Below are 12,985 nucleotides of genomic sequence, written 5' to 3' on the forward strand. Positions count from 1 at the left end.
ATTTTTGAAGACAAAACCTTCTTGAAACTGTTGCTAGAACTACAAGCAGAAAACTTTCTAAGACTTCATGATTTGATTTTTTTTATTGTTTTGAATGTAGAGGATAACATTAGCAAATCAATTGTAAAACAAACAAAAAAACAAACAAAAAACCCCAACACAAACCCACCTAGCTAATTCTGAAAGGTGGCATTTGTTTTTTTTTTTCTAATCTAGTTTTACAAACCTACATTTCCTGCAAAACTTGTAAATTTCTCTAACATCTCACCTTTAACCATTCATGAGTCATTCCTGTCACAAACACTCTCACACATGAGTATATTTGCAAAACTGATGTTACTGGTACCTTCTCTGCATGTTTCAGACTTTTCATAAATCTTTTCAGATTCATTCCTGAGACTTCCGTTCTGATTTGCTGGTTACAGAGCATATATGAAGCTTAGCAGAAGGAAAACACACACACACACAAAGAAAAAAGAGGTCTAAATCTCAGAAAAGAAATAAAAGGGAAAAAAACCCAGTCTAGATCTCAGAATATAACTAAAAGAGGAAAATATACAGGGAGTGCACGGATAATGTGTACTTATTTGTGTAGCATTTAAGCTTCCCCTTCAAGTTTCCAATATTATGTGACATAAACTGGTTAGAAAAATTGATTGAATAATTAAACTTATGACCAGATATACTCTCTGGAGTAAACTAGGATACTCTGAAAAGTTTAAAGATTATCTCAGAAGCTTTTTAAATAGTACATGCATTGACATATTTTTCATTTAAAAAACCAAAGAAACAAACAGGACCTTAATCTTTTGAAACTAATTGTTTTGTGAAAAGGTTGTAGATTCAACACCATATTCACCTAAGAAGTCTTCCAACTATCTTTGGACTAGACTGCTTAAGAGCAGAAGTTCTCTAAAGCCTGGTCATAGAGACCTGTACTAGGATAGGATGCAAAAAACCTAGCTTTAAGACTCCTCTATGCCTGGTTTCATTATATCACAATTCTTTTACAATTTTGAATGAAAAACAATAGACACCTTGATATATTTTTCACCAAAAAGGTTAAAATATATTATAGACATGAATTCTCCTTAAGATAGAATATTCTATCCATTAACAAAGTTACCATCTATTTTTCAAAGGATGGAGCAAAAACAAGATTTAGAGATGTGGTTAGTAGATACAAATATCAAGTCAAAGTTAATATTAATGTAAGAAGGGGATGAAATGTTTTGATAACCCAGATGTTTTTATCAATTTAATTTCTGAACTATGGAAGGATTTGAATGTTTGTTGTGAATTATGTTTTCTTTCAAAAGAACAAATAGTTCCATAGTATGCATTAGTTGAGTCTGATAGAGGACTTAGATGTTTCAGTATTATAATAAATGTGTAAATACAATCCAGAGTATGAGTGTCATTCAGTTTTTATTTTAAAATATCTATTTTCTTCCAGAACAAAACTAAATTTTTAAACCTCTCAGTAATGAAAAAGAATCTTTCTTCCCCTTCCCCTTACCTTTCCATAAAACCAAATATCAGTTTTCAGAGAAGCATATTCTTAAACCTAATAAAACTATTTCACCTACCAGTTAAAACTGCCATCTATTTTTTCAGTTTAAGTCCTCACCCCTCGTGTATCTACATCTTTGTAGGGCTCTTCTTATTTTTGATCTGAGGCAAATGAATTGTGACAAACAATCTTCAACCTGTCTTATAACTGTATACATGGCTCCGTTATCAGTGGAAGAATGGTAATTAAAGTAGGTTGGGATACTACAAATGGGGTAGTTTTCCAAAACCAGTAGTTTTAAACTTTCACAACCAGTGTCTCAGTTAAAAACTGCTGTAAGACTATGTTTGTCCATCATTTGTCATTGGCTTGTCATAGAATTTTTGCACATACTGTCATCAGTTTCCGTAGCTGGATAGGCTAACTGCTACTTAGTGTCAGTGAGTTGTTAGCATTTTATATTGTCACTAAATCACCACATGTATATTCTGTGTTCTGGCCTTCAATCAGACAGCTGTGGCCTAGGCGTGAGCCTTCAATGCAGAACAGAGGTGCTAGTGCAACATTACAATGTTTATTGCATCCCCCTGGAATGGATAAAAGCAGCAGAAAAAAATTGCAGTGACAAATTTATTATTATGTTCCAGCCATCAAAAGGTAAAAACTTTCCAACCAAGCAAAGAGGTCTGTGTTCTATATTGTGCTAGTGCTCATCTTACTGTGTAACAGTTGATCTGCCTTGATTGGGTTGATGGAGCTTGCACAATAGCATCAGGAGTAGGCTGCAGCCATGGCTTTCTGTTGATAAGTAGTCATATTCTAGAGACTAGGGCTATACAACTGCACAAAATAATGTGGTAATTCATTTAGAAGAATTACCTGGTGAAATAGCCTTTAAAATAGTGTGAATTTTAGAGCTATGAAAAAGGTTCGTATTTCAATAGTGTAGTTACCTGCAGATTTGCCTACAGTGCAAGTTAAGTATTTCAGAAGGAAATAATATGCTTTGAACATTTGAAAATAATAAATATTCTAGCTTCTCCTTGGCACTAGAGAGACAGCTTTAGGCTGTCCGACCTTGGTTAAGTCAAGCTCCTGCTAACTTGGTAAATAATCTGTTCGTGTGCTGCATTTGAGAGCTTGGCCTTTGCTGGTAGAAAGAAGGGGAAAGCAGGCTTTTTGAGGTCTATTATGTTCCCATTAACCTAAAAAGCAGAGACACTCTCTGTCATTTTAAGTGTTCATATGCTGTACTCAGCAGCATTAAAGTTGACCACCTCTGCCCTTACTAACATATGTAATTATAATCAAAGAAAATTACTAAAAAGCTGGAGTACTCCATCTGTATCTTGCAGATCAGGCTTGGCTTGTATTCATGGCAAACATGTCCTTATGGATATGAATATTAATACTTTAAAATGGTAACCTTTATGAATAGTTGTGCCCCTTTATCTCCGTGTTTCATTTTTTAACTTTGACATTTGTTTGATATTTCATAATGGTATCCTTTCTGTCACTAAACAGACACAGCCCTCTGGTCAAGGCTGCATTCTTGTACTCCACCCTATAGCTCTGGCAAGAAAAAATGTTCTGGCTTCAGATTAAATAAAGGGTGTCTTATAAAAAGAAATCAAATGCACACATAAAGAGGGTCACTGGAAAGACTTGGTGATCCTGAAAGGAATATTTTTGTTTCTCTGTATCTGTTTGGTTTCAATAGTCATTTTTATTACTTTTTAACCCCTGTTTTCCAAGTCTGTATGTGAATATGTAAGGTTAGCTAGGTAATACACCATGAAGATTACAGTGTTTGTGTCTATGAATAGATCTGTGCCTGAAACTTGGATGTAGGAAATGACCTTGACTCTACTTTTTGTAGTTATGTTTTCCAGTTTCTTTGTTTGCTTTTTTGTGCCCAGGTTTCTTGTAGTTTTTGGTGGATAAGTTTCAGAGACATCACTAGCATGTCAATCACATACTTGCAATTTCCTTAGAATATTGGTTAGTCTCTTTTTTGCTGGAAAAGATGCAATTACATGTCACATTACATTAATCATGTCAACATGTTAATACCAGACTTCATGTTTACCCATGTTTTCCTTTGTTGAAATCAAAAATCTAGGATCATGATATTAAAAGGTTTACTATATATAGTGTAAGTAATATATTTGAGAAAACAGTACAAGAAGAAATGAATCCATCAGTATGACTTGTTTTCTCTTTGGACTATGACTGCTCTTTCCCTCAAATTCTGAACCTTCTGCATCAGAGAAGAATATCCTTTAGAAACTTCACAACACTAATTTTGTACAGTTGCTGGAATTACTTACAGTATTTTCAAAGAAGTGTTTGTTTTTCTGTGTTCAATCTATAGAAAATAATAACAAGAAAGATGAAAAAAGGATCATATTGAATTATGTATGAATTTTAATTTATACCATTTATTGAAGCCGTGTTCATGTAACATAAAGTACCAAGTAGCTGCAGACAAGGAGGCCAGAGGCCAGCCTTTGGGCTAAGTCTGAAGGTTTTATTTAGCCTCTTTTGAATAGCAGAAATTAAGAATAAACCTATTAGCTAATTGGAGCAAAAAGTTTTAAAAGAGATGGGAATCACAGCTCAGGTACTCCTTGTGTCTTGCTACATTATTTTTCTCCATGACTGGTGAAAAAAACTCAGTTGCTGTGCCAGCAGTTGTCTTAAGGCAAGAGTTGCATTAAAATGCATGCTAGATTCACATTATAGCACTTCTTTGCTGTTATCCAGGTGCTATTGAGGAAAGTTCTCTGCAAATTACAAATTCAGCAGCTTGATGAGTATGTCAGGCTTGTCAATTGTCAGTGAGAGAAAATGGGTAATCATCAGGAAGTTCAAGGTGACATCTTTGCTAAGGTGCAGAATGTTAATATCAGCAAATAAGCACGAATATGAGGAACGTCTACCTGAAAAATATAACCCATGTTGCAGTATCTCTCTCTGTGCCTTATAGTATAGCTAACATCCTCTAAGTGGCTTCCTTCTGCTGGTTATTGTGTGCCAATTATTTTCAGCATTAAAGCCAAAACAGCTAAAAGAAGCCAACTCTCTTGTGATCACCTTTTAAATTAACTGTTAACTGTTAAACTTGACATGAGGTTTCCTATTACTAAGGTTACTTTCTTTTGCAAAAGGATAACAGTTAAAAGATCAGTTCTCTCAAGTAGGTTAAAGACCTAAAAGAAGGGGGAAGCAAACCCTATCTTGTAAGGTGATCGCCTCTCAGATAAAGTGATTTTAAAAGCCATCAAAAGAGAGAGTCTCTTTCATTCCTGGGTAGCCATTGTCACAGGACCAAAACTTTTACTACTATAAGAGGGGATTCTTGCCCTCTTGTAATTGCAACTAGTAAGCAATTTTCAGTTTTGTGGGGTTTTAGTTTGGTTTTTTTTTTTTTTTTTTTTTTTTTTTTTAATCTAAAGACATCTACTATATTTAAAGATTGTGAAACAAAGTGAACAGATAAAATTAAAGGGAAAGCAAACCTCCTGTTTAAGTTTATTCATCATAGTATGAATAATTTCAGTAGCTGTCTTGTTTAATGCCTTTACTTTGTAACTATAAAAGAATATGATGAATTTAGAAATGCTACATGGAAGCTTAGATACTCAACAAGGAAAACTACAGGGCAGACTGTTATTGACTTTGCACAAAATTCAGCCAGAATTCAGCTCATCATATTTATTTCTTTTCCCCACCTATATTTTGATATGAAATAAACAACACTTACCAAATACCTGTACAACATTTACTAATTGATAACTGGTTTTGCTAATAAATTGTAAAAGTTCTTGCTTTCCATGGAGATTAATCCCTTTTCATTTGGATTCATTCTGCCTTCTATTTGATTAAAACTTCAGAATCAAATCAGATGTCTTTAAAGTAATACTGTTTCTACCTATTTTGATGAGGTTTAATTAACCTGAGTGGTTCCTACTTGCTAACTTGATCATTGTTTATATAGTAATAAATAGCTTTTGACTGACATTGTGAGTTCATTAAACACAAATATTTATAATGAAGGGGAATACTGTCTATTAAAATTAACACTCTAATCTCTGTATTTTTATTAGGTGCATGATAATGGAAAATAATGACAGACTGCTCTGTTTACACACAATGTATACATTTTCGTGATCTATGAAAAGAAACTTATTAGACATCTTAATCAACTTTTACTGGCCTTATCATAATTCCACAATAGTTATCTATGAAAAGACCTTCCTTTTTTTTTCCCAAGCATTCTATTTATTGTGACTAGAAAATCAAAATCTTAACACTCCTTCATATTTTCCTGCAAAAGAGAGTGTAAGAATAATTTGTAGTTTGTAGACCACTGGGCTTTGAAGTTTTCCAACATACAAAAGACAAATTACAGCTGCAGGTATTCCTAGCTTCCTCATCGTCAGCTCACTCCATATTAACTTATTTATTATTATCAGAATTCATTAAGGATTACATAGTATGAAAATTTGTAGCTACCATGGCAATTAACAGGATTTGCTCACAGACTGTGGTTTCCTAAGTAATTTATAAATGTCTTGGTAAAGAAATTATTTTTTCTTTCTGCAGGGACAAGGAGGTCTGATTCTTGACCCTAATGATAGGAAACTTGGTCTTGCTTTGCAGAGTAAAAACAGTATTTCTGATTCATCCGTGGGTATGTTCTTTCCACTTGAAGATTAGTAGTTCTATTATAACTCAGCTCAGGTAAGCTCCTAGTCACCAAAATAGTCATGGCAGTACTACACCTTCTAAACATAAGGAAAAAAAAATCTCAGAAGAACTGTGGAACCACAGACTAAAATCGTCTTAATGAAAGCTGACTTATTTCTGAAGTGAATTTTCCAGCTGTTACTTAAGGTATTACTAAAATCATGGAACACAAATAGATTGAGTGAGACATTCAACCTCTATAAGAAAAGGCACACAGAGGCAAGCTCTCCTATATAATACAACACAGATTAACACAAAGCAACATTTTAATCTTTTTTTTTCAGTACACTGCTCCATTAAAATAATTTGTACTGCTATGATAAAGAGTTACTTCACAAGCAAAACCAGAAAAGGCAGTTTTTAAACTATACCTCTTTAAGTTATATTTTCCACAAGAAACAAAATGCCTATTAGTTTTCGAAAGGCACTGCCCCGTACACCTGTAAGTATGGCTCCAGGACATCCAGTAAAATACCTATAGTAAAAACCTAAATTCCTCAGATCCACTCACTTTAAGAAGTAGATGTTACAGGTAGTAAAGACCTAAGGAAATGAAGAACAGATCTCACAGAGATCTACAACTTCTAAATATTGCTTAAAATTTTTGAACTGAAAAAACAAGACACTACAAAGGGTGAAAATTTACATGCACAAATATAAATCTACCTTGGCAATGTACAAAACTTGTTGGTATTAAGTTCTTAAATTTAATCTATTTTTTCTATTCCAAATCATTTCATCTGCAGTAGTTTAAAATGGTCTATTACTTAATATTCTTTACTCCACCTAAATACATGAAGACATAAATATAACTTTTAGGGAGAAAATGCAATGAATTTCTAGACAATTGTTAATATGATGTAAAAACTTTCTCATTGTTTCTGAATTCAATATGACAACCATGCACTTTAGATATTTTGTATGATAATAAATAAAATGACATATTGGTGCTTTTGAAGCTCCATAGATTTTATCACAACAAAACTGCAAACTCTGGATCAGATGTTTAGTGCTGCTTAGGAGAGCAGACATGAGAAAAATTCTCCATGTTGAATAGATGTTATAAACTGACTTAATTATTTTTTTGTGACACTGAATCTGTAGTCTTTCCAACATTTTAACAAAACGGTAGTTGAAAGATTGACCATACTCATATAATTGAAGAATCACTCAAAGTATAAAAACAATCTCTGTTTTAAATGAAACAAGGATTTGTTAATTTCTGCTATTTCCCAGTACTTTATTAGATTTTCCTGGGTTTAAAAATCTGTCAAAAAATTGAATACATTTTTAATTGTATGGACTGAAAAAGAAATATGTATTGACTTTTACAAATACAATAACCTCAGATTCAAGAGCTGACTTTGAAAGTTAGCAATTTGCATTTTAGAAGTGACCCTGTGACTTTTTGAATCTGTGCACTATGGTATAAAGAAGATCATATATGCATTAGTCATCTCACCCTTTTTTGTTTTATTGACTGTCTAGGTGACTACGCCTGTCTTTTTTGGTAGCTGTTATGCTGGGAAAAGTGCCTGTTTGTAAAGAAGTTAGTATTTTTTGGCACTTTTGAACTATGTTGCTATACCATGACAGAGAAAATTTTATTGGAAATTACTTGCTTACATGTTCAGGAAGACTGATGAAATATGTGTGCCTCAATGAGTTCTGGAGCACAGAGTTGTTATAATTTGCATTCAGATACCTATGAAATAGCAGTGATATTTATAGAACAAAACTGACAATGTCCCAGAAGTACCTATATACTTGACAACTATTTCCTATCCTTAGGATAAATTGTAACAATTGAACTATTAATGAACTATGATTTCAGAAAAAAATAACTTGTTCATATAGGATTTTTTTATTCTTTTTTCTAGAAAATTTTGAAAGGGAAGGTAACACAAACAATTTTTTCTTTCAAGTGCATGCAAATTTACTGTTAGTTGAAAATCATATAAAGGAGTAACAGATCTTGTAGCTAATCTCTAACAGTAGAAATTTTTCCTTAAATTTTTTACTTTAAAATTTTTCTTATAGTTCTATTATTTAATATTTTTATTTAATTTTATTAGTTTAAATTTCCATTATATCTCTTTCAAAGTTTCAGTAACATTTTTTCATCTGTTGCCGAGAATATGCACTTGAAATGTTCACACAGAAAATCATATATTACGCAGAGGTTCCCTTACTTTCTTTACAGAGCTTTAGATTTTCAATTCACCAGATCACTAGCTAGAGATTTAATATGAATTTCTAAGCAATCTTTTTGTGCAGAGGAGGCAATTGCTTAAAGACAACCTACACATCAGCTTCATTGCATATACAGCCAGGCTTGATGTCATTCCCTGAGTGATCAAAGTGTTATTCTGAGGCCAAGAAATTTCAAAGACCACTGTAGAGTAATGGGACAAAAGCTATAAAGACTTTTTGTAATATTACATTGGTCAGAAGGTGAGTTAGGTAGGAAATTCTCTGGGAAACAGTAATGAGAATTCCTGTGTAGATTATGTAGATACCTGAGCTCTTGATCTTTTGATTTATGGTGAAATGCACTAAAATGATTGATTTTACCTAGTTCTACCTAGTTCTATTGCCTTTCTTCTTCTTCTTCTTTTCTTTTTTTTTTTTTCTGTTTCTTTTTCCTCTCTTCTTGCTAATGAAGGATTTAAATCTATTTTTATTTCCACTGGAAAAAATAAATGGTATGTATAAGTACAATAGATGTACAAACCTGAGATGTAGCTAATATCACTAAATGAATGTGTGTGTAAATTTCCTTTTTCAAGAAAAGATGTTTCTGTGTACTGCTCATTGCTTATAACATGTGGTACTTTTATGTAAGCTGGCTGAGAATTGATTAGTTCTATTATCATCCCTGAGAATGAACAAGCTGCAGACTCTGTACTAAGTTTAAATTAACTGGCATGTTTGCAGAGACCCTCCAGGATACTCTCAAGCAGAGCTAGTTTACTGTCTGGAGTGTTGTTTCAAGGACACATATAACCAGGACTTTTTCTCCATCTAGTAAACTTTTTTTAAACAACCTCAGTTATCTCTTCTAAGTTCTTACACAAATTATTTTTGCTAATTATTTTGCTTACACTTTCTTTCCACTTTAAGATTTTAGGCCTTTGGAAGCTCCAGGTGTACATATAACTGGTTTTGGTAGGTTTCTCTTTAAAAGCATTGAATGTAGTCAGGTCATCATTGGTTACTAGTAAACTAAGAACTTCCAGATCAATGGTTTATTAATTAACAACATTTGAATGTTGTTAGGTTTGTAGGAACTTATTCTTAGAAATAAACAATTTATTGAAGAAATTTTAGATTTATTTTACTGATGTCTACAAGAGATTTGATAGTATTTCCTTCAACCTGAAATCCCTTCTAAAAAACCTTTATTCTTTTGAGTAGTAGTACTTGATATATTTATGGAAATGACTTAAAATATTCTAGCAAGAGAATTTACATTTCTGCCTAACTATATATAAAACAATTTAGAAAAAGACCAAGGAAGTAGAAGAAATCCAGAAAACCTAATTAATTAATTGAGTATAGTATAATATTAAACCAGTTCTAGCAATAATAATAAACATGTTGATATTCATATTAATTAGGGTAGTGACAAAAGAAAAATTAAAAATTACATCTTTTCTTATATTTAATCAGCTTATGACATGAACTGCAAGAATCTTTGGAAACCCTTCATCAGTAACCCAGTGACCTGACTGCTTTATGAATGTGTTTTGGTCTTTTACTGATTTGTTCTCTCCCCAGTAAAATAAACTGCCTAAATTTTGATGAAAGTTTTTAATGAAATCATTTACTGAAGTAAATTGGCAGGGCCTACAAAACTGGATTTAGTTTAAATGTGTAAAAAGCCTCATTCATTTGGAAAATACGTTCCTACAAGCATGTATTTTTCTCCCAGGACATAATTAAGTCCCAGAGGGGTATATTGCAACACCTTCTATGTATAACTCCTTCACTGAATTAAAACATAGCAGAGTTCTACTAATTGTACAACAACTATCATGAGGGAAGGTCCACTTTGATTTTTCCTAATAGTTGTGTAATTATGCCTTATATTCCAGTTTTGTGCAAATTGTATCATGATCAACTTATAACTATGTACATATAGGTGGCCAGTGATAATCTATAAATCATGAGACTACATCTTTCCTATTAAATCTTTGGTTTGAAAGAAAGTCTTCTAACTTATAACACTGTCTTGTGGGGGGTGTGGGGTGTGGGGAGAGGGAAGTTGGATCTGAAAAATTATTCACTTCAGTTTATATAATTTATTAGTTATTCTAGAATGCCCAATTAAACATGTATGTTTCTTTAAAAGCAATGGCTATATTTTAGTAAATAGTTTTGTCAGAACATATGTATTTCATAGAATCATAGAACAGTTTTTGTTGAAAGGGACTTAAACATCATCTAGTTTCAAGGCCCCGTGCCTTTGTTGCTCAAAGCCCCATCCAGCCTGGCCTTAACACTTCCAGGGATGGGCATCCACAGCTTCTCTGGGCAGCCTGTTAACCGTGTCTCACCACCCTCATAGTAAAGAATTTCTTCCTAATATCTCATCTACCCTCTCTCAGTTTAAAGCCATTACCCCTTGCCCTATCAGTACATGCCCTTCTAAAAAGTTCCTCTCCAGCTTCCGTGTAGGCCTTCTTTAGATACTGGAAGTTTGTTATAATGTGTCCCCAAAGCCTTTTCTTCAGGCTCAACAACCCCAACTCTTTCAGCCTGTCTTCATAGGAGAGGTGCTCAAGGCCTCTGATCGTCTTCATGGCCCTCCTCTGAACTCACTCTAACCTGTCCATATCCTTCTTATGTTGGGGGCTCCAGAGGTGAACACTCCAGGTGGGGTCTCATGAGAGCGGAGTAGAGGGGAAGAATCACCTCTCTTACCCGGCTGGCCATGCTTCTTTTTCTGCGTCCCAGGGTATAGCTGGCTTTCTCGACTGCAAGCGTACACTCCTGGATCATGTTGATCTTTTTGTTAACCAACACTCCCAAGTCCTTCTCCTTAGGGTTGCTCTCAATCCATTCTCCACCAAGCCTATATTTGTGCTTGGGATTGCCCTGACCCCTGTGCAGGAACTTGCACTTGACCTTGTTGAACTTCATGAGGTTTACACAGGCCTGCCTCTCAAGCCTTTCAAGTCCTTCTGGATGGTATCCCTGCCCTCCAGCATGTCAACTGTACCACTTGGTGTCAGCAAAATTCCTCTGGGTACACTCAGTCCCACTATCCATGTCACCAACAAATATGTTAAACAGTCCCAATACTGATCCCTGAGGAATGTCACTTGTGACTGGTGTCTACTTGGATATCTAGCTACTGACCATAACTCTTTGAGTATGACCTTCCAGCCAATTCCTTATCCACCAGGGGGTCCATCTGTCAGACACATGGCACTGCAGTTTAAAGACAAAGATTTCATGCAGAATAGTGTCAAATTCTTTGCACAAGTCGAGGTAGATAGCATAAGCTGTTCTTCTTTCATCCACCAATGTGTAATAGAAGGTCACCAAACTTGTCAGGCATGATTTACCCTTGGTTAAGCCATGTTTGCTTAGATGAATTTGTGGGTTGTTTGGCGAGAATATAAAATGCTTTAACTGAGCTTGAATTGAGGAAGTTATTTCTAATCCAGGTTAAAATATTTGATCCTGTAAGAAAGGACCTACTAGAATCGTGAGGATGCTGATGATCAGGCCCCTGCTTCAGCTAGGAGTAAAATAGAAGACAGGGCATAAATATTGAGTCTTAATCACAAATACCATACAGGCACCACTCCCATAGCTTTAATGAAGTGTTTTGGAAGGTTACGTTTCATTCTAATTTGGAAATTCATTGATTTTGTTTTGAAATTAAAAGAGAAACATACACATTTTGAAAGCATTCACTCTCCTTTAATTTCTGCTTTGTTAATCTAGGATAGGAACAAAATTTTTAGAGGACTGGATAAGTTATTTTGATGTTGTGAAGTAAAGCATTAGACCAAAGATTGGTTACAGGCTAGTGAATAAAACCCATAATATTTCAATCTCCCGTTTCAATATTTGAAGTGTTTACAGAGGCAAACATTATTCATGTCTGTGAAATATAATTCCATGTACTTTTACAAATGCACATAAGAATTATTGTTCTTTGTTGATTAGCAGTTCTGTTTTCATGTATGCTGTCTAGAAATGAACTAACAAAGCAAAATTTTACTTATCAGTATGAAATTTTGTGGGTGTGGGTTTGATTGTCAGATACAAGATGAAATAAAGGAGAAAACCCATTGAAAATGGTTTTCAGATTAAAATACATTAAAGTTCTTACTTTCAAAAAAGTTTATTGCATATACTTAAATAGAGGTGACAGCTGAAAATGCTTCTAAGCAAAGAATAAGAAAGGAAAGAGCCACTTCAAAACAGTCTAGCTAATTGCGTGCTTAACATGACAGCAGATTGAATTCAGCATGGGTAAATGGAAGGTGATAACATATGGGAAGAGTGTATGAATTTTGTTTTGCCTGGTAACAGATTTTCAATTCATACAGTACATCTACTTACGTTCATGTTCAAATGTAAAGCAATATGTTAAGATGAAAAATATGTATTGAGCAATACTGTACTGCATGTAATTTATAAAACATTGACAAGAAGTACTTGGGACAATTGATAGAGATCAAAATATTAGAGGAATCCTAA

General features: G+C 33.9%; 1 pseudogene; it reads right to left on the minus strand.

Annotated features, from left to right (window-relative positions):
* The window catches only part of LOC121080736, a 76,998-nt pseudogene extending 65,588 nt beyond the window's left edge, over window positions 1-11,410 (minus strand).
* Between the last annotated feature and the right edge of the window lie 1,575 nt (window positions 11,411-12,985).

The sequence above is a fragment of the Falco naumanni genome, chromosome Z (assembly GCF_017639655.2).
Source record: "Falco naumanni isolate bFalNau1 chromosome Z, bFalNau1.pat, whole genome shotgun sequence".
Classification (NCBI taxonomy): domain Eukaryota; kingdom Metazoa; phylum Chordata; class Aves; order Falconiformes; family Falconidae; genus Falco; species Falco naumanni.